We start from the raw sequence: 26993 nt of genomic DNA, 5'->3' as shown, positions 1-26993 counted from the left end.
CAAGACACTGACATTCTGAAAAGGAAATTTGATCTCACCCTAACTCATGCTAACCTCCTCATCTTTCCTGAAGGGGGTTCCCATCTATTTATTCCAGGACACGGACAAACTGCTTAGTATCAAATACCTTACAAAGACAGAGGGAGCGTTCTGGGAAGATGGCGGAAGAGTAAGACGCGGAGATCACCTTCCTCCCCACAGATACACCAGAAATACATCTACACGTGGAACAACTCCTACAGAAAACCTACTGAACTCTGGCAGAAGACCTCAGACCTCCCAAAAGGCAAGAAACCCTCCACGTACCTGGGTAGAGCAAAAGAAAAAAGAATAAACAGAGATAAAAGGATAGGGACGGGACCTGCACCAGTGGGAGGGAGCTGTGAAGGAGAAAAGGTAGGAAGCCCCTTCGCGGGCGGAGACTGCGGGTGGCGGAGGGGGAAAGCTTCGGAGCCGCTGAGGAGAGCACAGCAACGGGGGTGCAGAGGGCAAAGCAGGGAGATTCCCGCACAGAGGATCAGGGCCGACCGGCACTCAGCAGCCCAGAGAGGCTTGTCTGCTCACCCGCCGGGGCGGGCGGGGCTGCGAGCTGAGGCTCCGGCTTCGGTCGGAGGCAGGGAGAGGACTGGGGTTGGCGGCGTGAACACAGCCTGCAGGGGGTTAGTGCGCCACGGCTAGTCGGGAGGGAGTCCGGGGAAAAGTCTGGACCTGCCGAAGAGGCAAGAGACTTTTTCTTCCCTCTTTGTTTCCTGGTGCGCGAGGAGAGGGGATTAAGAGCGCTGCTTAAAGGAGCTCCAGAGACGGGCGCGAGCCGCGGCTAAAAGCGCGGACCCCAGAGACGGGAATGAGACGCTAAGGCAGCTGCTGCCGCCACCAAGAAGCCTGTGTCCGAGCACAGGTCACTCTCCACACACCCCTTCCGGGGAGCCTGTGCAGCCCGCCACTGCCAGGGTCCCGGGATCCAGGAACAACTTCCCCGGGAGAACGGGAGAACGCACGGCGCGCCTCAGGCTGCTGCAACGTCACAGGTCTCTGCCGCAACGTCACAGGTCTCTGCCGCCGCAGCCCCGCCCCGCACTCCGTGCCCCTCCCTCCTCCCGGCCTGAGTGAGCCAGAAACCCCGAATCAGCGGCTCTTTTAACCCCGTCCTGTCTGAGCGAAGAACAGACGCCCTCCGGCGACCTACACGCAGAAGCGGGGCCAAATCCAAAGCTGAGCCCCTGGGAGCTGTGCGAACAAAGAAGAGAAAGGGAAATCTCTCCCAGCAGCCTCAGAAGCAGAGGATTAAAGCTCCACAATCAACTTAATGTACCCTGCATCTGTGGAATACATGAATAGACAACCATCATCCCAAATTGAGGAGGTGGACTTTGAGAGCAAGATTTATGATTTTTTTCCCCTTTTCCTCTTTTTGTGAGTGTGTATGTGTATGCTTCTGTGTGAGATTTTGTCTGTATAGCTTTGCTTCCACCATTTGTCCTAGGGTTCTATCCGTCCGTTTTTAGTTTTTTTTTTTTTTAATTTTTTTCTAAATAATTACTTTTTTATTTTAATAACTTTATTATATTTTATCTTTATTTTATTTTTCTTTATCTTCTTTCTTTCTTTTTTTCTTCCTTCCCTCCTTCCTTCCTTCCTTCCTCCGTCCCTCCCTCCCTACTTTCTTTCTTTCTTTTCTTTCTTTCTTTCTTTCTTTCTACTTCTACTAATTCTTTCTTTCTACTTTTTCTCCCTGTTATTCTGAGCTGTGTGGATGAAAGGCTCTTGGTGCTGCAGCCAGGAGTCAGTGCTGTGCCTCTGAGGTGGGAGAGCCAACTTCAGGACACTGGTCTACAAGAGACCTCTCAGCTCCACATAATATCAAACGGTGAAAATCTCCCAGAGATCTCCATCTCAACAACAGCACCCAGCTTCACTCAACGACCAGCAAGCTACAGTGCTGGACACCCTATGCCAAACAACTAGAAAGACAGGAACACAACAACACCCATTAGCAGAGAGGCTGCCTAAAATCATAGTAAGTCCACAGACAACCCAAAACACACCACCAGACGTGGACCTGCCCACCAGAAAGATAAGATCCAGCCTCATCCACCAGAACACAGGCACTAGTCCCCTCCACCAGGAAGCCTACACAACCCACTGAACCAACAACCTTAGCCACTGGGGACAGACACCAAACACAACGGGAACTACGAACCTGCAGCCTGCAAAAAGGAGACCCCAAACACAGTAAGATAAGCAAAATGAGAAGACAGAACAACACACAGCAGATGAAGGAGCAAGGTAAAAACCCACCGGACCTAACAAATGAAGAGGAAATAGGCAGTCTACCTGAAAAAGAATTCAGAATAATGATAGTAAAAATGATCCAAAATCTTGGGAATAGAATAGACAAAATGCAAGAAACATTTAACAAGGACCTAGAAGAACTAAAGATGAAACAAACAACGATGAACAACACAATAAATGAAATTAAAAATACTCTAGATGGGATCAATAGCAGAATAACTAAGGCAGAAGAACGGATAAGTGACCTGGAAGATAAAATAGTGGAAATAACTACTGCAGAGCAGAATAAAGAAAAAAGAATGAAAAGAACTGAGAACAGTCTCAGAGACCTCTGGGACAATATTAAACGCACCAACATTCGAATTATAGGGGTTCCAGAAGAAGAAGAGAAAAAGAAAGGGACTGAGAAAATATTTGAAGAGATTATAGTTGAAAACTTCCCTAATATGGGAAAGGAAATAGTTAATCAAGTCCAGGAAGCACAGAGAGTGCCATACAGGATAAATCCAAGGAGAAATACGCCAAGACACATATTAATCAAACTGTCAAAAATTAAATACAAAGAAAACATATTAAAAGCAGCAAGGGAAAAACAACAAATAACACACAAGGAAATCCCCATAAGGTTAACAGCTGATCTTTCAGCAGAAACTCTGCAAGCCAGAAAGGACTGGCAGGACATATTTAAAGTGATGAAGGAGAAAAACCTGCAACCAAGATTACTCTACCCAGCAAGGATCTCATTCAGATTTGATGGAGAAATTAAAACCTTTACAGACAAGCAAAAGCTGAGAGAGTTCAGCATCACCAAACCAGCTTTACAACAACTGCTAAAGAACTTCTCTAGGCAAGACACACAAGAGAAGGAAAAGACCTACAATAACGAACCCAAAACAATTAAGAAAATGGGAATAGGAACATACATATCGATAATTACCTTAAATGTAAATGGACTAAATGCTCCCACCAAAAGACACAGATTGGCTGAATGGATACAAAAACAAGACCCATATATATGCTGTCTACAAGAGACCCACTTCAGACCTAGAAACACATACAGAATGAAAGTAAGGGGATGGAAAAAGATATTCCATGCAAATGGAAACCAAAAGAAAGCTGGAGTAGCAATTCTCATATCAGACAAAATAGACTTTAAAATAAAGACTATTAGAAGAGACAAAGAAGGACACTACATAATGATCAAGGGATCGATCCAAGAAGAAGTTATAACAATTGTAAATATTTATGCACCCAACATAGGAGCACCTCAATACATAAGGCAAATACTAACAGCCATAAAAGCGGAAATCGACAGTAACACATTCATAGTAGGGGACTTTAACACCCCACTTTCACCAATGGACAGATCATCCAAAATGAAAATAAATAAGGAAACACAAGCCTTAAATGATACATTAAACAAGATGGACTTAATTGATATTTGTAGGACATTCCATCCAAAAACAACAGAATACACATTTTTCTCAAGTGCTCATGGAACATTCTCCAGGATAGATCATATCTTGGGTCACAAGTCAAGCCTTGGTAAATTTAAGAAAATTGAAATTGTATCAAGTATGTTTTCCGACCACACGCTATGGGACTAGATATCAATTACAGGAAAAGATCTGTAAAAAATACAAACACATGGAGGCTAAACAATACACTACTTAATAAGGAAGTGATCACTGAAGAAATCAAAGAGGAAATAAAAAAAAATACCTAGAAACAAATGACAATGGAGACACGACGACCCAAAATCTATGGGATGCAGCAAAAGTAGTTCTATGAGGGAAGTTTATGGCAATACAATCCTACCTTAAGAAACAGGAAACATCTCGAATAAACAACCTAACCTTGCACCTAAAGCAGTTAGAGAAAGAAGAACAAAAATACCTCAAAGTTAGCAAAGGAAAGAAATCATAAAGATCAGATCAGAAACAAATGAAAAAGAAATGAAGGAAACGATAGCAAAGATCAATAAAACTAAAAGCTGGTTCTTTGAGAAGATAAACAAAATTGATAAACTATTAGCCAGACTCATCAAGAAAAAAAGGGAGAAGACTCAAATCAATAGAACTAGAAATGAAAAAGGAGAAGTAACAACTGACATTGCAGAAATACAAAAGATCATGAGAGATTACTACAAGCAACTCTATGCCAATAAAATGGACAACCTGGAAGAAATGGACAAATTCTTAGAAATGCACAACCTGCCAAGACTCAATCAGGAAGAAATAGAAAATAGGAACAGACCAATCACAAGCACTGAAATTGAAATTGTGATTAAAAATCTTCCAACAAACAAAAGCCCAGGACCAGATGGCTTCACAGGCGAATTCTATCAAACATTTAGAGAAGAGCTAACACCTATCCTTCTCAAACTCTTCCAAAATATAGCAGAGGGAGGAACACTCCCAAACTCATTCTATGAGGCCACCATCAGCTTGATACCAAGACCAGACAAGGATATCACATAGAAAGAAAACTACAGGCCAATATCACTGATGGACATAGATGCAAAAATCCTCAACAAAATACTAGCAAACAAGGCTTCCCTGGTAGCGCAGTGGTTGAGAGTCCGCCTGCCGATGCAGGGGACACGGGTTCATGCCCCAGTCCGGGAAGATCCCACATGCCGCAGAGCAGCTGGGCCCGTGAGCCATGGCCACTGAGCCTGTGCGTCCAGAGCATGTGCTCCTCAATGGGAGAGGCCACAACAGTGAGAGGCCTGCGTACCGCCAAAAAAAAAAAAAAAACAAAAAAAAACTAGCAAACAGAATCCAACAGCATATTAAATGAATCATACACCATGATCAAGTGGGGTTTATTCCAGGAATGCAAGGATTCTTCAATATATGTAAAACAATCAATGTGATAAACCCTATTAACAAATTGAAGGAGAAAAACCATAGGATCATCTCAACAGTTGCAGAGAAAGCTTTTGACAAAATTCAACACCCATTTATGATAATAACCCTGCAGAAAGTAGGCATAGAGGGAACTTTCCTCAACATAATGAAGGCCATATATGACAAACCCACAGCCAACATTGTCCTCAATGGTGAAAAACTGAAAGCATTTCCACTAAGATCAGGAACAAGACAAGCTTGCCCACTCTCACCACTCTTATTCATAATAGTTTTGGAAGTTTTAGCCACAGCAATCAGAGAAGAAAAGGAAATAAAAGGAATCCAAATCGGAAAAGAAGAAGTAAAGCTGTCACTGTTTGAAGGTGACATGATACTATACTTAGAGAATCCTAAAGATGCTACCAGAAAACTGCTAGAGCTAATCAATGAATTTGGTAAAGTAGCAGGATACAAAATTAATGCACAGAAATCTCTGGCATTCCTATACACTAATGATGAAAAATCTGAAAGTGAAATCAAGAAAACACTCCCATTTACCATTGCAACAAAAAGAACAAAATATCTAGGAATAAACCTACCCAAGGAGACAAAAGACCTGTATGCAGAAAATTATAAGACACTGATGAAAGAAATTAAAGATGATACAAATAGATGGAGAGATATACCATGTTCTTGGATTGGAAGAATCAACATTGTGAAAGTGACTCTACAACCCAAAGCAATCTACAGATTCAATGCAATCACTATCAAACTACCATTGGTATTTTTCACAGAAGTAGAACAAAAAATTTCACAATTTCTATGGAAACACAAAAGACCCCAAATAGCCAAAGCAATGTTGAGAATGAAAAACGGAGCTGGAGGAATCAGGCTCCCTGACTTCAGACTATACTACAAAGCTACAGTAATCAAGACAGTATGGTACTGGCACAAAAACAGAAAGATAGATCAATGGAACAGGATAGAAAGCCCAGAGATAAACCCACGCACATATGGTCACCTTATCTTTGACAAAGTAGGCAGGAATGTAGAGTGGAGAAAGGACAGCCTCTTCAATAAGTGGTGCTGGGAAAACTGGACAGATACATGTAAAAGTATGAGATTAGATCACTCCCTAACACCATACACAAAAATAAGTTTAAAATGGACTAAAGACCTAAATATAAGGCCAGAAACTGTCAAACTCTTAGAGGAAAACATAGGCAGAACACTCTATGACATAAATCACAGCAAGATCCTTTTTGACCCACCTCCTAGAGAAATGGAAATAAAAACAAAAATAAACAAATGGGACCTAATGAAACTTCAAAGCTTTTGCACAGCAAAGGAAACCATAAACAAGACCAAAAGACAACCCTCAGAATGGGAGACAATATTTGCAAATGAAGCAACTGACAAAGGATTCATCTCCAAAATTTATAAGCAGCTCATGCAGCTCAATAACCAAAAACAAACAACCCAATCCAAAAATGGGCAGAAGACCTAAATAGACATTTCTCCAAAGAAGACATACAGACTGCCAACAAACACATGAAAGAATGCTCAACTTCATTAATCATTAGAGAAATGCAAATCAAAACTACAATGAGATATCATCTCACACCAGTCAGAATGGCCATCATCAAAAAATCTAGAAAGAATGCATGCTGGAGAGGGTGTGGAGAAAAGGGAACCCTCTTGCACTGCTGATGGGAATGTAAATTGATACAGCCACTGTGGAGAACAGTATGGAGGTTCCTTGAAAACCTACAAATAGAACTACCATATGACCCAGCAATCCCACTACTGGGCATATGCCCTGAGAAAACCATAATTCAAAAAGAGTCATGGGGCTTCCCTGGTGGCGCAGTGGTTGAGAGTCCGCCTGCCAATGCAGGGGACACGGGTTCGTGCCCCAGTCCGGGAGGATCCCACATGCCGCGGAGCGGCTGGGCCCATGAGCCATGGCCGCTGAGCCTGCGCGCCCAGAGCCTGTGCTCCGCAATGGGAGAGGCCACAACAGTGAGATGCCCACATACTGCAAAAAAAAAAAAAGAAAAGAAAAAAACAAAACAAAACAAAACAAAACAAAGAGTCATGTACCAAAATGTTCATTGCAGCTCTATTTACAATAGCCCGGAGATGGAAACAACCTAAGTGTCCATCATCAGATGAATGGATAAAGATGTGGAACATATATACAATGGAATATTACTCAGCCATAAAAAAAAACGAAATTGAGCTATTTGTAATGAGGTGGATAGACCTAGAGTCTGTCATACAGAGTGAAGTAAGTCAGAAAGAGAAAGACAAATATCAAAAAAAAAAAAAAAAGAGAAAGACAAATACCGTTATGCTAACACATATATATGGAATTTAAGAAAACAAAATGTCATGAAGAACCTAGGGGTAAGACAGGAATAAAGACACAGACCTCCTAGAGAATGGACTTGAGGATATGGGGAGGGGGAAGGGTAAACTGTGACAAAGCGAGAGAGAGGCATGGACATATATACACTACCAAACGTAAGGTAAATAGCTAGTGGGAAGCAGCCGCATAGCACAGGGAGATCAGCTTGGTGCTTTGTGACCACGTAGAGGGGTGGGATATGGAGGGTGGGAGGGAGGGAGACGCAAGAGGGAAGAGATATGGGAACATATGTATATGTATAACTGATTCACTTTGTTATAAAGCAGAAGTAACACACCATTGTAAAGCAATTATACTCCAATAAAGATGTAAAAAAAAAAAAAAGACAGAGGGAAACAACAAAAATTCAGTAATGCCTATGTGATCCTTTAGCCCTGTACAAATGGAAAATCAGAGTTCTTCATTTTATAATGAATTAAGCGGAGAAAGAAACCATTTCTTATCTGGAGTCACTCCCATCTCAATGTTTCACATGTGGCTTTTATGGGGATGCTAAACTTTCAGTTTCAAATACTACTTACTGTAAACTAACTACAAATTTTATTCCCCTTGCTTTTGTTTTCAGATTAATAATGATTGCAATTTAATTGGAAGGTACTTCCATAATTTATTCTGAACAAAATTTGAGACTTTTGGTTGACTTCATGCTGTTCAACTAAACCATGCTTACCTGAGTTTTCCCTTTAAAGCAAAGCAGACATCATTTACACGGTCTATCTTTTCAATAGAAAACCATGTTAGCTTTTATCCCCATAACATTCATTTCCAGTCCCTAGAAACAATTTCTAGAGAGAGCAAATTTTCACGCATACAGCAGCTAACATATAAATATGCATCATGGAAAATTTTCCACACACAGAGAAAACATCATGATTTGGTTTGGAAAACAAGTCATTTTAAAGTTGTGGAAAATAGGATCTGTTCCTGCCTTTAAGGCAAGATCTGCCCCTGATATAGTCATTCTAGTTATTCTGCACCTGTAACCGGCTTTCCCGGAATTACCTTGAGATATGCATTGTGTGTGATCAGTTGAAAGTTCATATATTGTAACCTGAAAAAGAAAAAAAAACTCTTCTTCTAGAATTTCTTCATAAAGGACAACCATTCTTAATAGAAAACAGCTTTTGTTTCCCAAATCACATTTGAACTGTTTAATTATTGAGTTTCTAAAAATCAAGGCAATTTTTATAGCAATAAACACATTGGAAAACATTGCAGCCTATGATTATCTATTGTGAGATAGAATCTCTTTTTTTTATCATCAAATATTTTTTTAAATTATAGGGAAAGTAATCATAACAGTTGAAATTTTTACCCATGTAAAAGAAACACATCTTGTCTTATGGAGTCCCTTTTAAAACAACTCTAGTACTTTCTGCCAGTTACTAGTCAAGGTTCTGTATTGTGTGTCTAAAATCATATACACTTTAGAAACCAGCTGCTTTGGCACATGCTCCCAGTTGCCTCTGTGACACCCTCTATCTCCCCTTCAGGATCTAGTTTGATGTATCGTCACAGATCAACCTGCCTGTCCCAATAGCTTCTTCCATGGCCGACCAAGAATCTGCATCCCTCTATACACCAGTTGCTCTAAGTGTTATTAAAATCAACCCAAATTCCATATTTCCAGAGTCTCTTGCAAGGTCTTAAAGAAATCTTTCTGGCATTTGCTCTGTCCCTACCTGTCCTGCAGGGCTGGAGGTAACAGCTGCAAGAAGGCAGTGAGAGCGGTGTGGCTGCCTTCTGGGAGATCCTGGTGCAGCACAGAGCTGGGGGAGGGCACAGTGTGGGCAGCTGGAGGAAGAGGAGGAGGAATAATTTGTGTGCCACTGCAAACATGAAATGGTGCCAAAAAAAACACCATTCTTTTTCCCAAGAAGTTCAAAGTGCTTTGCAAACATTAACTCATAAGACCAAGCAGTCATGGAGCAATTACTACTTTATTATGCCCTTAAGGTAATGACTGCAAGCAAGGTCATGAGGAAAGAGAGTCTATTCATTGTTTCATTAGACCACAGATATTTAATGAGTGCCTACTATGTGCAGGGCACTGGCGGTAGAGAAACAAGCAAGACAGCCAACATCTGTGCTCCTCCAGGCTCTTATGCTAGTCTATGGCCTCTTGTTTGTACGATGAGGGCACTAAGAACCTGGCTACACTTCTTATCACACTTATTTACACTTTACTTTTGCCCAAATTGTTTAATGGAGTGTGCCATCCTTCAGAATGCCTATAATGTGCTAAGTGCAGAGCAAACACACAAAAGAAAAATTTCTTAACTTAAATGTAAATCTCATTATGATGATAGGGATCGGGGAATATCAGTTCAAAGTGCTTTCTTTAAGATGCCATAAACAAAGCTTTATTGTGAGCAACGTGTCTCTTGCAATGTTTGTGGAATTACTATAGGCAGACAAGAAAGTTTAATATCAGTAATATCATTCCAAGCAGCTTATATAAATAATTTGACTTTTAAAAATGATTAATCAGATGAGCGAGCATATTTGGTGAAGTGGAGAGCCTTTATCCATGGGTCTTTTTCTGATCTCTTTTTTATTTTATGTGACAAAACAGCAGGTCAGACATAGAAAGTGACTTATGACATTTGTAAATACTTCTCCTTAGGCAATGGACTCTAGATATTTTAAGGTATATGGTTATCTAAGACTAACTGGACCACAGAGGCTGCTTTTTAAAAATGTGTGACTTTCTGATGATTCAAAAGGGATTTAAGCTGTTGTGTTTTAAAGATCCAATATAAGGATTCTAGTCTGTTCTGAGACTCACTCACTAACCCAACTTAGAGGTTGTTGCAGTCCTCATTCAGCAACTTACACGTAGTTTGAAAGGCAGAGGGAATTATAACACTACTTAAAACCCAACTTCAAACCCAACCCTCCCTCATAAACACTTCCCTGACTAAACAGAATATCACAGGGGTATAATATTAATTCGTCACTCAAGTGTATTAGTTTACACACATACCCAGTGAAATTCAAACTCTATATCTTATTAGTTTAATAGCCTCTGCATTGGCCCCCAAACTACCAGTCACGCCTCAGCCTCATCTCCCCATTATTTGCACAGATTTTCATAATTTTCGCTATATCTTACTTACCTGGAACTCTCTCTCTTGAAGGCTTCACCCACTCTAACACATGCATATATTCACTCTGTCCACCTGGAAAATTGTTCAATTTTAAGATCCAGTGATATCTTCTAGTTATTTCTTCCCCATTTTCCACACCACTAGCTTATCACGTATTTAGTTATATAAGTATGTAACTAAAGCCTGCATATCTCATGAATATCTCATATATAGAGATATTTCTGCATATGTTCAGCAAATAGTACTAAATCGTTGTTGAAGTAGAATTTCCTACAGAACATCAAAATAGCACTTACTGAGGCTGGCAAGGTGATCAGTTAAATTTGGGTTTACTCTTCAAGTGAAAGCACAAATGGGATGTTTAAAAACCCTTTATCATGCAGAGCTGCTAATAAAGAGAATAACATCAATTAAATAAAAAACAATTATTTTTTTACTAAAAAGCTACTACAGGGCTTCCCTGGTGGTGCAGTGGTTGAGAGTCCGCCTGCCGATGCAGGGGACCGGGGTTCGTGCCCCTGTCCGGGAAGATCCCACATGCCGCGGAGCGGCTGGGCCCGTGAGCCATGGCCGCTGAGCCTGCGCGTCCGGAGCCTGTGCTCCACAACGGGAGAGGCCACAACAGTGAGAGGCCCGCATACCGCAAAAAAAAAAAAAAAGAAAAGCTACTACAGTAACATCAACACCATTGTCATTCAGCTTTTTACCCTTTAAATGAGCCAGGACCATACTCTACTCCAATTATAATCATAACACTGAAGAGAAAACGACATACTTAAGGAATCTCTACAGGGGATGAGAAATAGCTAACCATTGACAGCAGTGACAATACTAGCTGAAGCTACTTATTTCTGGTTTCAAATCAAACAAATGGAAGAGAAGGATAGGGAAGGGCCCAAGAAAAAAAGAGGAAAGGAGAAAAGGGAGGGATTATATTTCTGTAAAAGATTATTCTTCAAATTCATTTTTGCCATTTTTCTCTTTATGAAAGTGAGAAAAGCAGATGTTCTTATAGGTTGTACAGAACATAGTGATAGGCAGTTGAAGATAAATACTACTTAGTAAAAAAGTTCTGTCTCTAGAGCTTTTTATAAAAATTATTTGCAGGGCATCCTGCTTTCTTTTCACTCTCTGGATTTGAAATATCGATGATCTCTTTTCTAGTTTTACCCAAATACATTTCAGGAAGTCAATAATTGAACAATGTTGGTTTGTACGTTTGTGTGAACTCTTGTGTGTTCTGTTTTACGTAAACTTAGTTGATAAAGCGGTTGGCAGGGTTTGAGAGGATTGACTCTAATTTTGAAATAAGTTCTACTGTGGGTAAAATGTTATTAAACAGCATTGCAGGCTACAGAGAAATCATTCATGGAAGGAAGAATCAACCGAGGAAGCAAACCTCATTGTTGCCCTATTTTAAGAAATTGACACAGTCACCACAACCTTCAGCCACCACCCACCCTGATCAGTCAGCAGCCCTCAACATCAAGACAAGACCCCCCACCAGCAAAAAGATTGACTCGCTGAAGGCTCAGACAATGGTTAGCATTTTTTAGCAATAGTTTATAATTTAGGTATGTACATTTTTTTGGACATAATGCTATTGCATAGTTAACAGACTACAGTATAAACATAACTTTTATATGCACTGGGAAACCAAAAAGTCTGTGTGACTCAACTGATTGTGATATTTGCTTTATTGCAATGGTCTGGAACCAACCCTGCAATATCACTGCGGTGTGCCTCTACTTTGTGTGTGGGTGTGTGTGTGTGTGTGTGTACTCTTGTGTGAACCTGTGCAAAGCACGTATATTTAAGACCTCATACTTTCAGTGGGCACAGCGAAGTGCTTTCTCATTCCTCGTTAGCTCATCTGATCCTCACAACAACGTTTTAAGGTGGATATGTACCTTACAGAAGAAATTGAGTCTCAGATAGATTTAGTAACTTGCAGAATTAATATATAAATCCGGGCAGTCTGACGGTTCTCCCAAAGTTCTTCCTGTTATATACCATGTGAATACTTTAAAAATTATTAGAGATGCAGCTTTGATTCTTTACATTTCTTTAAAACTGCCAACATTGCACTCCTATTTACTGAGCAAGATGTATACATATGATACACAAAGATTTTTTTTTTTTCCTGGATACCTGGAAGTCTTCTAAGAAAGCCACATGTCATCAGGGGATGCACTCCTTGATTAATTAGACCTCATCAACATGCAAGCAAATATTTATTTTCAGATAAAACCCCAAACTTTCAACATTCATTAATTCTTTAGCAGGCAATGCAAATTCATTTTTCCTGCCAAATCCAGCAGAGGGCAGGATGCTCCCACCAACAGCCAGCTAGCTGGTGCCAACAGCCGAACCAGAGCAACTGCTTCGTAGAGAGAGTTCTACCTTTAGAGCAATCATCATTTTCTCACCTGGATCTGATAAAGGGTGTAGGCTTGAGCTGCGAATAGCGGCTGTGGAATGTGGCCTCGGAAATGTCAGGAAAAGTTTTGCTTTGGAGGTTGCCCATGTTTTGTTTGGGACTTGAAATTAAGATACCTGGAAACCAGCCAATTCCAATTATCTTCCTGAAATATCTTTCTGAAGAGGCTACACTAGGGAATTAATTTAAAATGTGCCATGATAATTTCTGTTTCTGGTTTTAGGCTGTCTGAGGTCACAGCTGGGCTATTACACTCACATGTCCTGTCTCAGGTCGCCCACCTCAGCCCACCCTGCACCTACCAGCTCTCTCTGTCTTTCAAAACTTCTCGTGACTTCCCACTGCTTGCCCTCCTCTGCCTGTCATTACTGCACAGTCCCCAATGACAGGGGCTAATGACCTCCTGCTTGCTAATTCAAATCCTCTCTCTCTCCCCAGGCCCAACTCAGGGATCACCTCCTCTAAGAAGTTTCTGGAGATCCCAGCCCCAACGATCATCATCAAGAAATTTTCACAAATGAAATACTAGGTGAAGGTTTTATACCAGGTCTTGAATCTAAAAATATATTGCCGTTCCTCCTCGTGCAGGTAGTAGCATGGTCAATGCAAAATGGAAGGGAGCAAGGATAAAAACCACAGCTCACAGTAGGGATAAACCAGGGCTTCTGAAGGTGGTAGAAAAATTGCAACAATCTGCTAGAGTTTTCAAACTATGGACTGGAAGTTTGTCATTGGTACCTCAAAGGTTTCCAGAGTTGGGTGGTGGCTGGGGAAGGGATGTTGTTTGGGCAGGCTTTCCATCACTCTACCACACACTCCTCTCTCCACATGTCCCCTGATGGAGCAATTCCTTTTTTCCTTGTATTATTTATGTACACCTCTGGACACTACATAAAGATTTCTTTTAAAGAAAAGGGGCCTTAGAAAATAAGCAAAAAAACAATCCCTTCGTCAATAATCACAACAACAGCAAAACAAATGTTTAAAAGTTTGAAAATCATTGCTTAAAAATCCAAAGACCTGGCCAGCTTCCCTGGTGGCGCAGTGGTTGAGAGTCCGCTTGCCGATGCAGGGGACGGGGGTTCGTGTCCTGGTCCGGGAAGATCCCACATGCCGCGGAGCGGCTGAGCCCATGAGCCATGGCCGCTGAGCCTGCGCATCCGGAGCCTGTGCTCCGCAACGGGAGAGGCCACAGCAGTGAGAGGCCCGCGTACTGAAAACAAAACAAACAAACAAAAAAATCCAAAGACCTTTCTTTACTCTTGAAGTAACCAAGCCTGGAGAGGGGGAAAGACTGAGGTGGGTTTCTGGCTGGAGGGTGAGAGAAGTAAGATCTGAATCCTTATATTTAGTCTCTAAAGCCCAAGATGGGGACTTCCCTGGCTGTCCAGTGGTTAAAACTCCACGTTTCCAGTACAGGGGGGTGTATGTTTGATCTCTGGTCAGGGAACTAAGATCCCACATTTTAAATAAATAAATAAATTATAAAGCCCAAGATGCTCTCCACTAAAAGATGGGGCTTGCATTGAGCCTGAAGGAAGAGGAAGCATTAAATAAAGGAATGAAGCCCTCAACCACCAGTGGATACAGCATTCCAACCAGTGCAGCTACTCGGAGCAAAGTGAAAGACAAAATGTGTTTGCATGGGCTTGACCAGCAAAAGAAGATTAAGGTTATACTTTTCAGCACACTTATTGAACACTGACTGTGTGTAAGGCAATGTGTGGGACAGAGCGGTGAATGAGATAAGAGGTGGCACCTCTCTGTGTGCATAGAGCTTACATTCTAATAGGGGAGACAGACAGGATTGTAACTTGATAAATGCTGCACTGGAGAAGTTCAGGGTGCTACAAGAGCATTCTTAAACTCTATGACCAGCACCACTTCCTGGATTATTCATTTGACCCCATCTCTTTAATTATGCAAGAAATCACCTATATTCTAATAGCATAAAATCCTACCTGGCTCTCCAGAGAGCTTCCCCACCCCCAAGACAGGCTCTAATCCCACCCAGTTTCCTCCAATCTGGGACTGTTCCTCAGCCTTATATTTTCTTTGTCTTTCATGACCTTGACACTTTTGAAGAATACTGGTCAGTACAGAACAGTTCATAAAATGTTCTTCAATTTGGGTTTGTCTCATGTTTCCTCATAATTACATGAAAGTTATGTGGTTTTGGAAAAACACCAAGAAATGATGTTGTGCACTTTTCAGTACCTCCTATCAGGAAATCCATGATGTCAGCGTATCACATTATTGGTGATGTTAACTTTGGTCACTTACATTGGTGTTTGCCAAGTTTCTCCATTGTAGAGATACTACTTTATCTTTGTAATTAGTATCTTGTAGAGAGATATTCTGAGATTATGCAAATATCTTGTTTCTAATTATGTTTCTGCCTACTGATTTTAGCATCCATTGAGTCTTCCTTATGACAACTATTACTGGGCATTTGCGAAATGGTGATTTTTACATTTCCACCATTCCTTCTACATTTACTGATTGGAATTTTACTGTAATGAAGAGCAGTCTTTTCTGCTGTATTTATTTATGTAGTCAATCATCTGTATTAATCAACAGACGCACAGATATTTATTTTATTCAGTGTGTTATAATCCAATATTATCATTATTTATTTTGTTACCCAAATTATCCCAGCTTTGGCAACTGAGCTACTTCAGGTTGGTGTCCAAGCTTTTCAATATGCTCCCATCATTTATTGAACACTTACTTTCTGGTACCACAAGATGATCAAGGATTACCATATGCTTTCTGCACCCAACCCTGGATTCAGTCATTTTATTGAAAAATGGCACTTAAAAACCAAGTTCTGGGTACTAGGTATACTCATTACTGCTGAGGTGTCATTGCTTCTAGGTTTTCTAAGTGAACAGAGCAAGGAAGTACATACATGTATACACACACAACTACATGTACATCTGTATCTATTTTTATATCTGCCTTTTTCTCTCTCTCTCCCCCTATATATATTATATATACATAATTATTATAGAAAATTATTATAAATAAATATATCTATATTACATAGTATATTATGTATATATATACATAACTAGTAGTGAAACTGATACCTACGATGCTAATACCTGAAGTTCACTCTAGTCTTCTCCCTTTCCTCAGTTGTAACCCCTTTCTCTGACAGTGATAATTCGGCTCTCATTCTACAAAATTTATTTACTTATTTACTCACTTTCAGAATACACATAGTTTCAGAGTTACTAATATATATACCTCTGTGAAAAACAAATTTACTGAAAAGAGTACAGTATTTGTGTGCAGCGCTTTTGACTTTGGCCTTGTAGAATATATTCAAAATACTGTTTTTCAATATTACTTAGGTTTGTTATTTTCTTTTTTATCCCATTTGTTATGGTTGTGGTATTCATTTCTAGTACATTAGTAATCATTTGTATTCTGTTTGGATTCTCACACATCCTGGTTAATATTAATTATCTGTTTGTTAATATGTGAACCACTACTTGGTTCTCAAAGTCAGAACTGTACAAGAAGGTGTGTTTACAGAAGTGTCCCCGCTCATCCCTTCTACCCATTCCCTCTCCCGCATTCTTCCTGCTCCATTCCCAGTCAGCTCTGTAGGTAACCAATCACATTAAAGTTTTTTTGTTGTTGTTGTTTTTGTTTTGCGGTACGCGGGCCTCTCACTCTTGTGGCCTCTCCCGTTGCGGAGCACAGGCTCCGGACACGCAGGCTCAGCGGCCATGGCTCACAGGCCCAGGCGCTCCGCGGCACGTGGGATCCTCCCAGACCGGGGCACGAACCTGCGTCCCCTGCATCGGCAGGCGGACTCTCAACCACTGCGCCACCAGGGAAGCCCTAAAGTTTTTAATTTATCCTTGCCGTATTCCTTTTTGCACAAATAAGCAGATATATGTATAATTTCTTCCGTCTCCTTCATGTTTACTTGAACGGTATCATACTCTAGATATATTTTGGCACTTTGCTTTTTTTCATATGAAAGCATATCCCGGATATCACTACGTGTTGGTTCGAAGTGGTATTCCTCATTCTTTTTTTATAGCTGCATAATGCTCTCTATTGTGTGGATGTATCATAGCACATTTAGATGGTTTCCCATATTTTGCCTTTATACACAATGCTCAAATGAATAATATTGTGCATTGTATTGCTAGAGATAGGTCTCCAAAATAAATTCCTAGAAACAGAACTGAGTCAAAAAGTAAAAGCATATGTACCTTTGTTAAAGATTGCTAAATTTTCCTGGGGAGTTTTAATACCTATTAATGTCCAAGCCCTACCCCCAGAGGTTCTTGTATAATTGAAGAGTGCAGCCAAGCAACAGTATCATTTTTTAATACTTTCTACCACTTTATCAAGGCATAATTTACACTATAAATCCACATACTCTAAGTGCACAATTAAATAATTTTTAAAGTAAATTTATAGATTTGTTCAAACATCACCACTGTTGGTATCTTTTCAAAGCTTCCTAATGATTCTAATGACAATCAAGAATTTAAGACCACTAAACAGGCCCACTACTGTTGGTGTTTTTGCTACCACAGAGTGTCGCTATTAAAGACCCATCTGTTACTTGGAGGCACAGGCTTTTCCTACACTACAGTGTCCTTGCTGGTTTAGATCCAATGGAACCTGTTTCACATTGAACAAACTGCAGCTCAAAATCCGTTTTCCTTCTTCAAAGTGGAATCAAAATCCCTAAGCTACAAAGGCTGCATTTGAGGGAGTTTCCAGCAAAAGTTACACACTTGTCCAAACCAGTTCTCCACTAGACTCATATGCTGAAACCATGTCATTAAACTAGACTTCATTTGTGACTTCTTTAAGGATATTCCCTTTTTCACGCCAATCCGTTCCTTCTATCTCGGCAACTAGCTGAGTACAACCCTAACAAAGGAGAAGCCAACATAAATTTTAAATGTCTCCCATATGAGGTACTCCTTTGAACGTCTCCCTTAAGAAGCACTCATACTGTTCCTTATATAAAGGGTGTAGCTACAGACTCAGTCTGGGAGATGTTGAAATGGTTTCCTTAGGTAGGTGATATTTGAACAGAGCTTTAACTGAAGACTGCTAATTAACCTGGTGAAACACAGGGAGGTGAAGGAGGACACACCCCAGGCAAAGCAAGATGCATATATATGCAAAGACCCTGCAGGGGGATAGAACAGGAAGGCTAGTGTGACTGGTGCACAGAGAGATGATGGGGGAATATGTTGCTAGATAAGACTAGACAAATAGACCTGAAGCCAGATCATCTGGGCTCATTAGAAACCTGAAAGAATTTGCTCCTAATCTTAAAAGCAGTGGAGTCCCACTGAAAAAAATATACGTGCTGGATTAGAGGAAGATAGGGGGGAATTGCATGACATGACAATATTTACTAAGAAAAGTTCACTGATTGCAGCAAAGAAAACAGACTGGCCAAAGTAGCTAGTGGAACCTCATTTAGAAAACTAATGCTTTGAAACAGGGAGAAATGATTTTTTAAAAAACCCAGTGGGTGACTGGAGTGGTGCTAATATTGAGAAAAGCAATAGACTGACAGGATTTAATGACTGGTTGACTCTGGGGGCTGAGAGAAAAGCATTGAGGATGACTCAGGCTAACAGACCATACCACCCACTTCTCCTTATTGCAATCATCTCTGGTCCTCATCATTCTTTCTAAACTTTTAGCTCCTAGTTCTCTGTTGTTTTCTCCATCCTGTGATAATTCTTGATTATTTCAATATACGTGCAGAAAATCCTTCCATTTTCCTGGTGGCTTAGTTCCTTGATTTCCTCTCCTTCAATCATTTTGTATTCTGTTACCTTAGCCACAGATTTCCATAGACATATACCTGACCTTTCACCACTATTAACTGAAATCCCTCCATAGTCTCATTAGCAAAAACTCCTCGTAGTACTACAACTCCAGTAATTTTTTTACCCTACATGGTCCCGTATTCCATTGATTCTACCATGGTTGCACTGTCCCTCATCCCATCGTATGCTCACTTTCATTATTACTAAAAAGATTAAATTCCAGAATCAATTGTTGCAATTACTCTCTTTCATATACTCTCAACTCACTCAGATGTCTCTCAGTCTGTAGAACCTCTTGGCCAAGCCACCATTATGATAATTAAATGATGCCCTTTGAAGTTGTGTAAAAATAAGCCATACGCCAGGTATCTTGTTTTTCCCTTAAGATTTAATCTCTTTCCTTCTCTTCCCCACTCGATCCCCTGGGAAGCTGACCTGTAAGTACTATATCTACAGTGTTCTCATGCCCTCTGCTTTCAGATGTACAACCAATGGCAAGTCCTAGCAGAAATAGAAGGGATAGAGGATAATAGAGTTCTGATTATTTATTTCACTGGTTCCATCCCTGCAATTCACCAAAGTTTGTCCATGTCCCTAACTGAAGTCAGTTCACTGGCCTGTTGTAGGGAATTCACTCTTCTTCTGAATTTTGGAAATCTCTGCTTTCACCCAGGCCTTCCATCTAGAGATGTTAGTAGCTCCACTGCTAGCAGACCTGTGTTCCAGCATATCCCTGTAGTTCGACTGCACCCCACTCACAAGTTCTGTTTTACATTTATTATTAAAATATAAGTGAGACACAGTGAAATGTACATGAGCCAATCAACTCTGACAAATGTATACTCCTAAAAATCCCACATTCGAATTAAAACATACAACATTTCCATCACATCAGAACGTTTTCTCATGACCCCTTCCAGTCGGTACATTCTCTGCCACAGCAGACACTGTTCTGATTTCTGTCACCATATATTTTGAACTTCCGTAAATTAAATTTTTAATTTTTATTCTTGCTTTTTGCTCTCAACATCACATCTATGAGATTCATCACATGGTTTTATCTGTGGTATGTCTCCTTTTACTGTGAATGTTATTCCATTGCATAAATATACTATTAATGATCTCTTCTTCTAGTCATAGACATTTAAGTGGTTTCTAATTATTGGTTTTTATACATAAAGATATTATGAGTATTCCTCTACAGTATTTTTGTGGGCATATGTTTTCATTTTTCTTAGATAATTAAAGAGGAGTGGAAGTGATGAGTCATAAGGAAAACCTGTTTACCTTTATAAGAAATTGCCAGTTTTTCAAAGTGATTGAATAATTTTATATCCAAAAGTAATGCATGATGGCTCCAGTTGCTCCATGTTTTCATAACATTTGGGGTTTTCTATTGTCTTTATGTTTTTAGGCATTTTACTCAGTGTGCGGTAGTCTCTCATTGTGGTTTTAACTTGCATTCTAATACTGAGCGCCTGCTCATGTGCTTTTTGACCATTTGTCAGTCTTCTTTTGGGAGGTCCCAGTCTTTGTCCCAGTGGGGAAGGGAGCATTTATCTTTTTATAATTGAATTATAAGAGTTCTTTTTATATTCTCAAGGTAAGACTTTTTCATATACGTATATTTTGAAAAATGTTCTTTCATTTGTGCCTTGCTTAATCCACATTTTCTGTAGATCAGATAATAATAGTGTATCAATGTTAATTTCCTATTTTGATCATTATACTACTGTGGTTATCTAAGAGAATGCCCTTGTGTTTAGGAGATACATACTGAAGCAGGTAGAAGTAAAGTAGCATCATGTCTGCTATATATATATGGATGAAAGAGAGACAGAAAATGTTATAGCAAATATAGTAAAATGTTAACATGGAGAATCTGAGTGAAGGGTAATAAGGAAGTGTTTATACTAGCAACTTTTCTGAAAGTCTGAAATTATTTCAACATAAAATTTAAGAAAGAATTTATGATATGAAAGAAATCATAGGAAGAAAGTCTTTTAGTAAGAAGGAAGGTGTTATGGACTGAATGTTTTTTGGCCATGCCACATGACTTGCAAGGTCTTAGTTCCCTGACCAAGAATCAAACCTAAGGCCATGACAGTGAAAGCACTGAGTCCTAACCACTGGACCACCAGGGAATTCCTGGACTGAATCTTTTCATGTTCCCAAAATTCATATGTTGAAGCCCTAACACCCAATGTGATGGTCTTAGGAGGTGGGGCCTTTGGGAAGGTTTAGATAAGGTCATGAGAGTAGAGTTCCAATGATGGGATCAGCACAATTATAAGAAGAGGAAGGGAAACCAGAGCTCCCTTCTCTGCCATGTGAGGATACAGCAAGAAGGCAGCCACCTACAAACAAGGAAGAGTGATCCCGCCAGACACTGAATCTGCCAGCACCTTGATATTAGACTCCCCAGCATCCAGAACTGTGAAAAATACATATTTGTTTTTTAAGAAGCTACTCACTCTATGGTATTGTGTTATAGGAGTCTAAACTAAGACAGAAAGATTCATCAGACATGTACTGGTGGGAAGTCAAGTCAGATAAGGACTGAATAAGTACATTGAAAAGGTATGTAGAAGCTAAATTGTATCAGTTTTCAATGCCACCCTAAAGATAATTGATTATATTCCTGAGGGATACATTAAGAATTACTGAACATTGGGACAATATGTGTGATGCACTATTTTAGGAAGATTAATCTGGCAAAGGCATTCTTGGGGAGACAAGAGACTAGTTGGAGGCAACAATTCATAAATAATTGCAACAACCCAGCAAATGAAGATTTGGACTTGGGTGGTAATGAGAATGAAAAAGAAGGAACAGATATGAAAAGCATTATGATGCAGTAGCTCTGGATGGGCCTTAGAAATCTATAATTTTCAAAACTCCTCAGGAAAGTCTGATACACAGCCAGCCTTTGAGACTAGAAGAGGTACCAGCACCATATAGTGGCATTAATGGAGCAAGAGCCCTGGACAGAGGGATCCATGATCAAAGGGAACAAGATTGATGCTAAAGAAAATGGAAGGTTACCATAATAAAATTGTGGGTTTAATTATTATAAGACAGAGCACTTGAACAAAATGAAACCTCAAAGTAATAAATCCAAAGGGAATGTAATGAAGTGGACAACTTTACACTGACTAGAAATGAAGCTAGAGATTTGGATGGGGGCTGTTCAATACTGTTTAGGACAAATTTTTTTATATCTTGATTAAATTATAATGAATTACAAGTTGTATTTTATGTATACTGGGGAGAGTATGAATTGATAAAAATATGTATGATATAATACAAGCTCTATCTACTCTTATTCTCTTTCTTCATCTCCCTCATTGGCCTGAACTGTAAAAACCTCTCTTGCGTATTTCCTAAAGAATGAACCAAATGCCTGTTCCAAAGAACTTCTAATTATACACTTTGTTCTCTGTAATGTCTACCTCATGAGCCTCTACAGCATCGCATACAGTAGTGCTTTGTGTTCAGTGTCAAACAAAATGGAGTGAAGTCACCTTTCCAGAGTCATAGGAACAACATAAATCTCCCTTTCTCCTGCCCCCCCACAGGATTCAAATAATCACTAATAATGAACATATTTTTAAGAAAATAAGGTTTGGCTAATCCAGACAGTAAATACACAAGCAAACAATGGAATAAACTGAGAGCTACATCAAGTACTTCAAGGCGGTCAATAAATGGTAGCCTCCTCCCCCAACTAACTCCATCCACTATGTGAGGAGGGTGAAAGGTAGTAAAGAAACTGTAATTTTAAAATAAAGTTCATTTGTGTTCTTACTGCCAACCTCGATTCCCTCCTCAGGCAACAGATTTATTTCTCTTGGGCCCTGTTGGCAACAAATTCATTTCTATTGGGCCCTGTTGGGATATAAAGTGTTTTACAAAAGGAGTGCAGAGAGGTTACAAAGTAACTTTCAGGAATATTTTTTGCTTATTGTGGGAGGAAAGAGAGAGTAGGCCAAGAGCTCTGGGAACAAAAGTTGTTTCTCCCACTAATTCTACCAAGTAGAGACTCACAGTAGTTAATGAGCTGTTCTTTTAAAGTGCAAAGGTCTTATAGGGTTAAGCCTCACTTGCACCTGAATGTCATTAAATAAATAATCTATTTTAGCTAAAATTCAAGGCAGAAAAGTTTGTGGTAGGGGAAGGAGATATGAAGAAACTTTCTGAGGATTAGGGGAAGTGGCAGACTTCTGATAGCTAGAGCCCCAGAGGGCAGTGAGTATCTGAAACTAGGGAAAGAGATGGCAGTGTTTCCAAAGAGAAAGGGACAATGGCCAGGTTCAGTGCTGACATTTTGATCAAAGGTCAATGAGCAGTGGATGTATGACACTCATATTCCCACAGGACTTTCAGATGACTACAGTAAGATAGTCAGACTAATAATAATAGTTTCTCTTATTTTCATATAAAAATAATAATTCTTAGAACAATTTTACAAGACAGATATTATATCACCGTTTCCTGATTGAGGAAACTTGCACACAGGGAAGTTATATAGCATGTTTGCGGTCACACAAAAACTCATAAATGTAAGAACAGAATTTGACTATAAATTTTTTGACAGCAAAATGTATCCTGTCTTCAAGGAAGGCCTCTACATTTAGCAGGCTACAAATCTCATCTTCCTTCCGCTGGGCTCAATCTTCTCAGTCTAGAGCTCAATCGAGTTCAACTCAATGTCTTTCTGGTCAACCTATGCCCTTTTACAGAAGGGTTTCAAAGAGTGGAAGGAACTCAAACTGTGGATTTAGGCACCCTGGGATCCACAACTCAGCTCTTCCATTTATGTGCTATGTGGCTGTCAGCGTATTTCCTTGTCTGTAAAAATTGATGATCATACCTAGTTTACAGTATTCTTGGTGGTTATTTGAGTTACCTATTGCTGCATTACAAACCACCTCACAATTTAGTGGCTTAAAAATGATATTTATTCTGTTAATAATTCTGTGATATGATCAGAGTCTGGTAGGGATAGCTCATCTCTGCTCTACTTAGCATCAGCTGGGGCAGCTTGAAGGCTAGGGCTAGAATCATGAAAAGGCTTTGTTACTCACAAGTCTGGAAATTGATTCTGGCTGTGGTCTGATCCCTTAGCTGGTGCAGTCAGTCAGAACATCTACATCTCCCGGTAGCTTGGGCTTCCTCACAACGTGGGGTTCCAAAGATAAGCATTCCAAGAGAAAGAGCTGTTAGGTGGAAGCTCTATTTCTTTTTGTGCGCTAGCCTCAGAAGCCACACAGCAATACTTTTTATAGCAATCTATTCTTTGAGGTAGCCACTAAGGTCCGCCAGGTTTTAGGGAATGGGATATACGGTCCATTAATGGGGGAGTGGCAATGTTCTGGAAGATCACTTGGGGCCAAAAATAGAGTAGAGGCTACTCTTGAAAACTAAAATATGCCATGATTAACTTTCAGGCCATACCAATTCACATCTCTTCCTCAAGCAAAATACACTCACTTTCTTCCCCAAGACCTCTCTCCCAAGCTCGTCAAGCTTAGACTTGAGGTTTAGGATCTTGTCATCTAAATTTGATCAAGTGTTTTGGGTGTGGTTCCTTGGGTTAAGCACCTTGAGTGCCATTCCTCTTGATCTGCAGATCTGTGAACTAAACACATGATTCATCAACTCCACGTACACCTGAGACACAATGATGTGTTAGACAGAGGAAAACCATTAAATGTACTCATAGTCAAAAAAGGTAAAATAGATGAAACACAGTAGTCACTGGTTCATAACAGTTCTGAAATACAGCCAGGTACATGTTACCAGTTCCCTAATTAGTGCTCAGTCCTACTACCAGGAATTCTCCATGACTCTTTGCTCTGCTTTTTGGGCTCTTTCCAAACACTGACTCATCTTTCTATTCCCTAAAATATAGGTTACCTTTACAGTTGAGTGGTTTTTTAATCTGCTTCCTGTCCATAGATTTTGAGGGGTCCAAATATATCTTTTCATGTTGTACTATCTCTATCATTTTCAGTACAAGGAGATAAAATTCCTTTAAACACTCTGTGGGTTTCTTATGAATCAATTTATAATCCACCCCATTAGAGAATAGAAATATGTCCAAATCTCACTGGGATAAGCCTTTTTCTGACTTGAGCTCTCTTTAAGGCCACCTCCTTTAAGATTCTTAAAAAGCTTATTGTTTTTATAGAATGAATCTGTGAAGCACCTACCAAGATCCCTAGAGGGCCTTTTGTCTGTTTGAAATGGTCTATAAGGCACTATCTAAAACCTTTATGAGGCTTTAACAAAAGGTTTTATATTTAGACCACATTTTCCTGACAGCACCCTGGATTTGATCTCTGCTCAGAAGCCACATCTTAATTTTAGCATCATTTGCCATCTGGAGAGGCTGGGAATGAGAAACAGTTTTCTTTTCCAACCCAGCAAGTCCTAGAGACTTTATATATAACAGTTCTTTCTTTAGCTCATCTTTCTTCCTTGCATTTTACTGCAGGCAGCTAGAAGCAGACAAGAGGCAAAGTACATTCAACCCTCTTTCAGCAATTCTTCTTAGCTAGAAAATAGGTATACTTCTTATTTTCCACCTTATTGCAGGAGACATTGTTGCTAAACTTTCTTTCACTACATAACAAGAGTATCTTTTCCTCCAGCTTCCAGCATTTTCCTCTTCCTTTAAGTCTTCACTGAAAGCCTTTTTAAGATCCATGAGGCTTCCTTTACTCATTTCCTTGACCCCTTTAAGATTGCACTAACACTGTCATAAGGATGCTTCTCATTTCTGCCTGAGTCCTAGTCTTAAATCTATTTCCACATATATTTGCTTTAGTTTTGGCTGTATGTTACTTCCTGAAACCCAAATGTGTTCCAACTGTTTACTCCTGCCTGTAAAACCACCCTAAAACTCAATGACCTAAAAGAATGACATTTATTTTGCTCAGGAATCTGCAATTAGAGAAAAACTCTGTGGGGATTGCTCATCTCTGCTCAACTCAGCCTTAGCAGGGGCAGCTTAAAGGCTGATGACTGAATTCACATTTTATCTCTGCTCCATGATGTTTGGGACGTCAGCTGGTAGACTAAAATCTTGCAAATGATTTGTAGGCTGGGGCCTGGAATAACCTTAAGGCTTGTTAACTCACATGCCTGCTGGTTGATATTGACTGTTGGCTTAAATCTTTACTGGGGCTGTTAGCCAGAACACCTACATGTAATCTTTCCATGTGTCCTGAGCTTCATTACAACAAGGTGGTTGGATTGCAAGAGTGAACATTTTTAGAGAAATAGTAAGCCAATAAGAAGATGTATTACCTTGTATGACACAGATGGATGTCATGGATGTCACTTCTGCTACATTCTTTTCATTGAGACAGTCACACAGGCCCCACTCTTCAAGTGGAAGAGAAATAGCTTCCATAGAAGGGACAGTAGCAATGTTCTGGAAGGGTACGTGAGACCAAAAAAAATATTATTGCCATTTTCGGAAAATACCGTCTGCCTCAAAGGAGATAAATGAAATAATTTACATTAAAAAAGTAAATGTTCAACACATATCAATTCTCTGTCTCAAGCAAAACCTACATTTCTCTTCTACCTTCATGCAGAATACTGCCTTAACATGGGATATATTCATGGTCTTTAAAGACACCTTGGATTGAATGCACAATCTTGTGAGTGTTTGTGTGTGTAAAAATTTTTATATGGGGAGAACACATCACATTCTTAAAATATCATTGACCAGAAACAAATACAATTAAGAACTATTGCTATGATCTGTATTATAGAGTACAATATTTTTAAATTGCATTTTTGGAAAAGGGACCTATTTCCTGTAATGCTGAAGTCAGTTTTACAGGTGTTTCATTCAGAGAAATTAACAGAAGGAAAAAGGAGCATTGGTACAAAAAAGTTAAATTTCTTATCATTTTTTTAATCTAAATGATATGTATTATATAGTCTTAAGCAAACACATATTATCTCTTTATGTGTTAAATAAGCTCTCTCAACTGAAACCAGAATCAATTTGCAGTAATTCAG

General features: G+C 39.7%; 1 protein-coding gene across 1 annotated transcript in view; it reads right to left on the bottom strand.

Moving 5' to 3' along the window:
* Positions 1–9331, bottom strand: part of CYTIP (cytohesin 1 interacting protein) — a 71879-nt gene extending 62548 nt beyond the window's left edge. Inside the window, exon 1 of the mRNA XM_067741875.1 lies at positions 9258–9331. The gene's annotated coding sequence lies outside the window, so the exon portion shown is untranslated. The remainder of the gene's footprint in view (positions 1–9257) is intronic.
* Between the last annotated feature and the right edge of the window lie 17662 nt (positions 9332–26993).

Source organism: Pseudorca crassidens, chromosome 6 (genome assembly GCF_039906515.1).
Source record: "Pseudorca crassidens isolate mPseCra1 chromosome 6, mPseCra1.hap1, whole genome shotgun sequence".
Lineage (NCBI taxonomy): Eukaryota > Metazoa > Chordata > Mammalia > Artiodactyla > Delphinidae > Pseudorca > Pseudorca crassidens.
The sequence above is the reverse complement of the archived record's forward strand: the minus strand, read 5'-3'. Positions and strand labels throughout refer to the sequence as shown.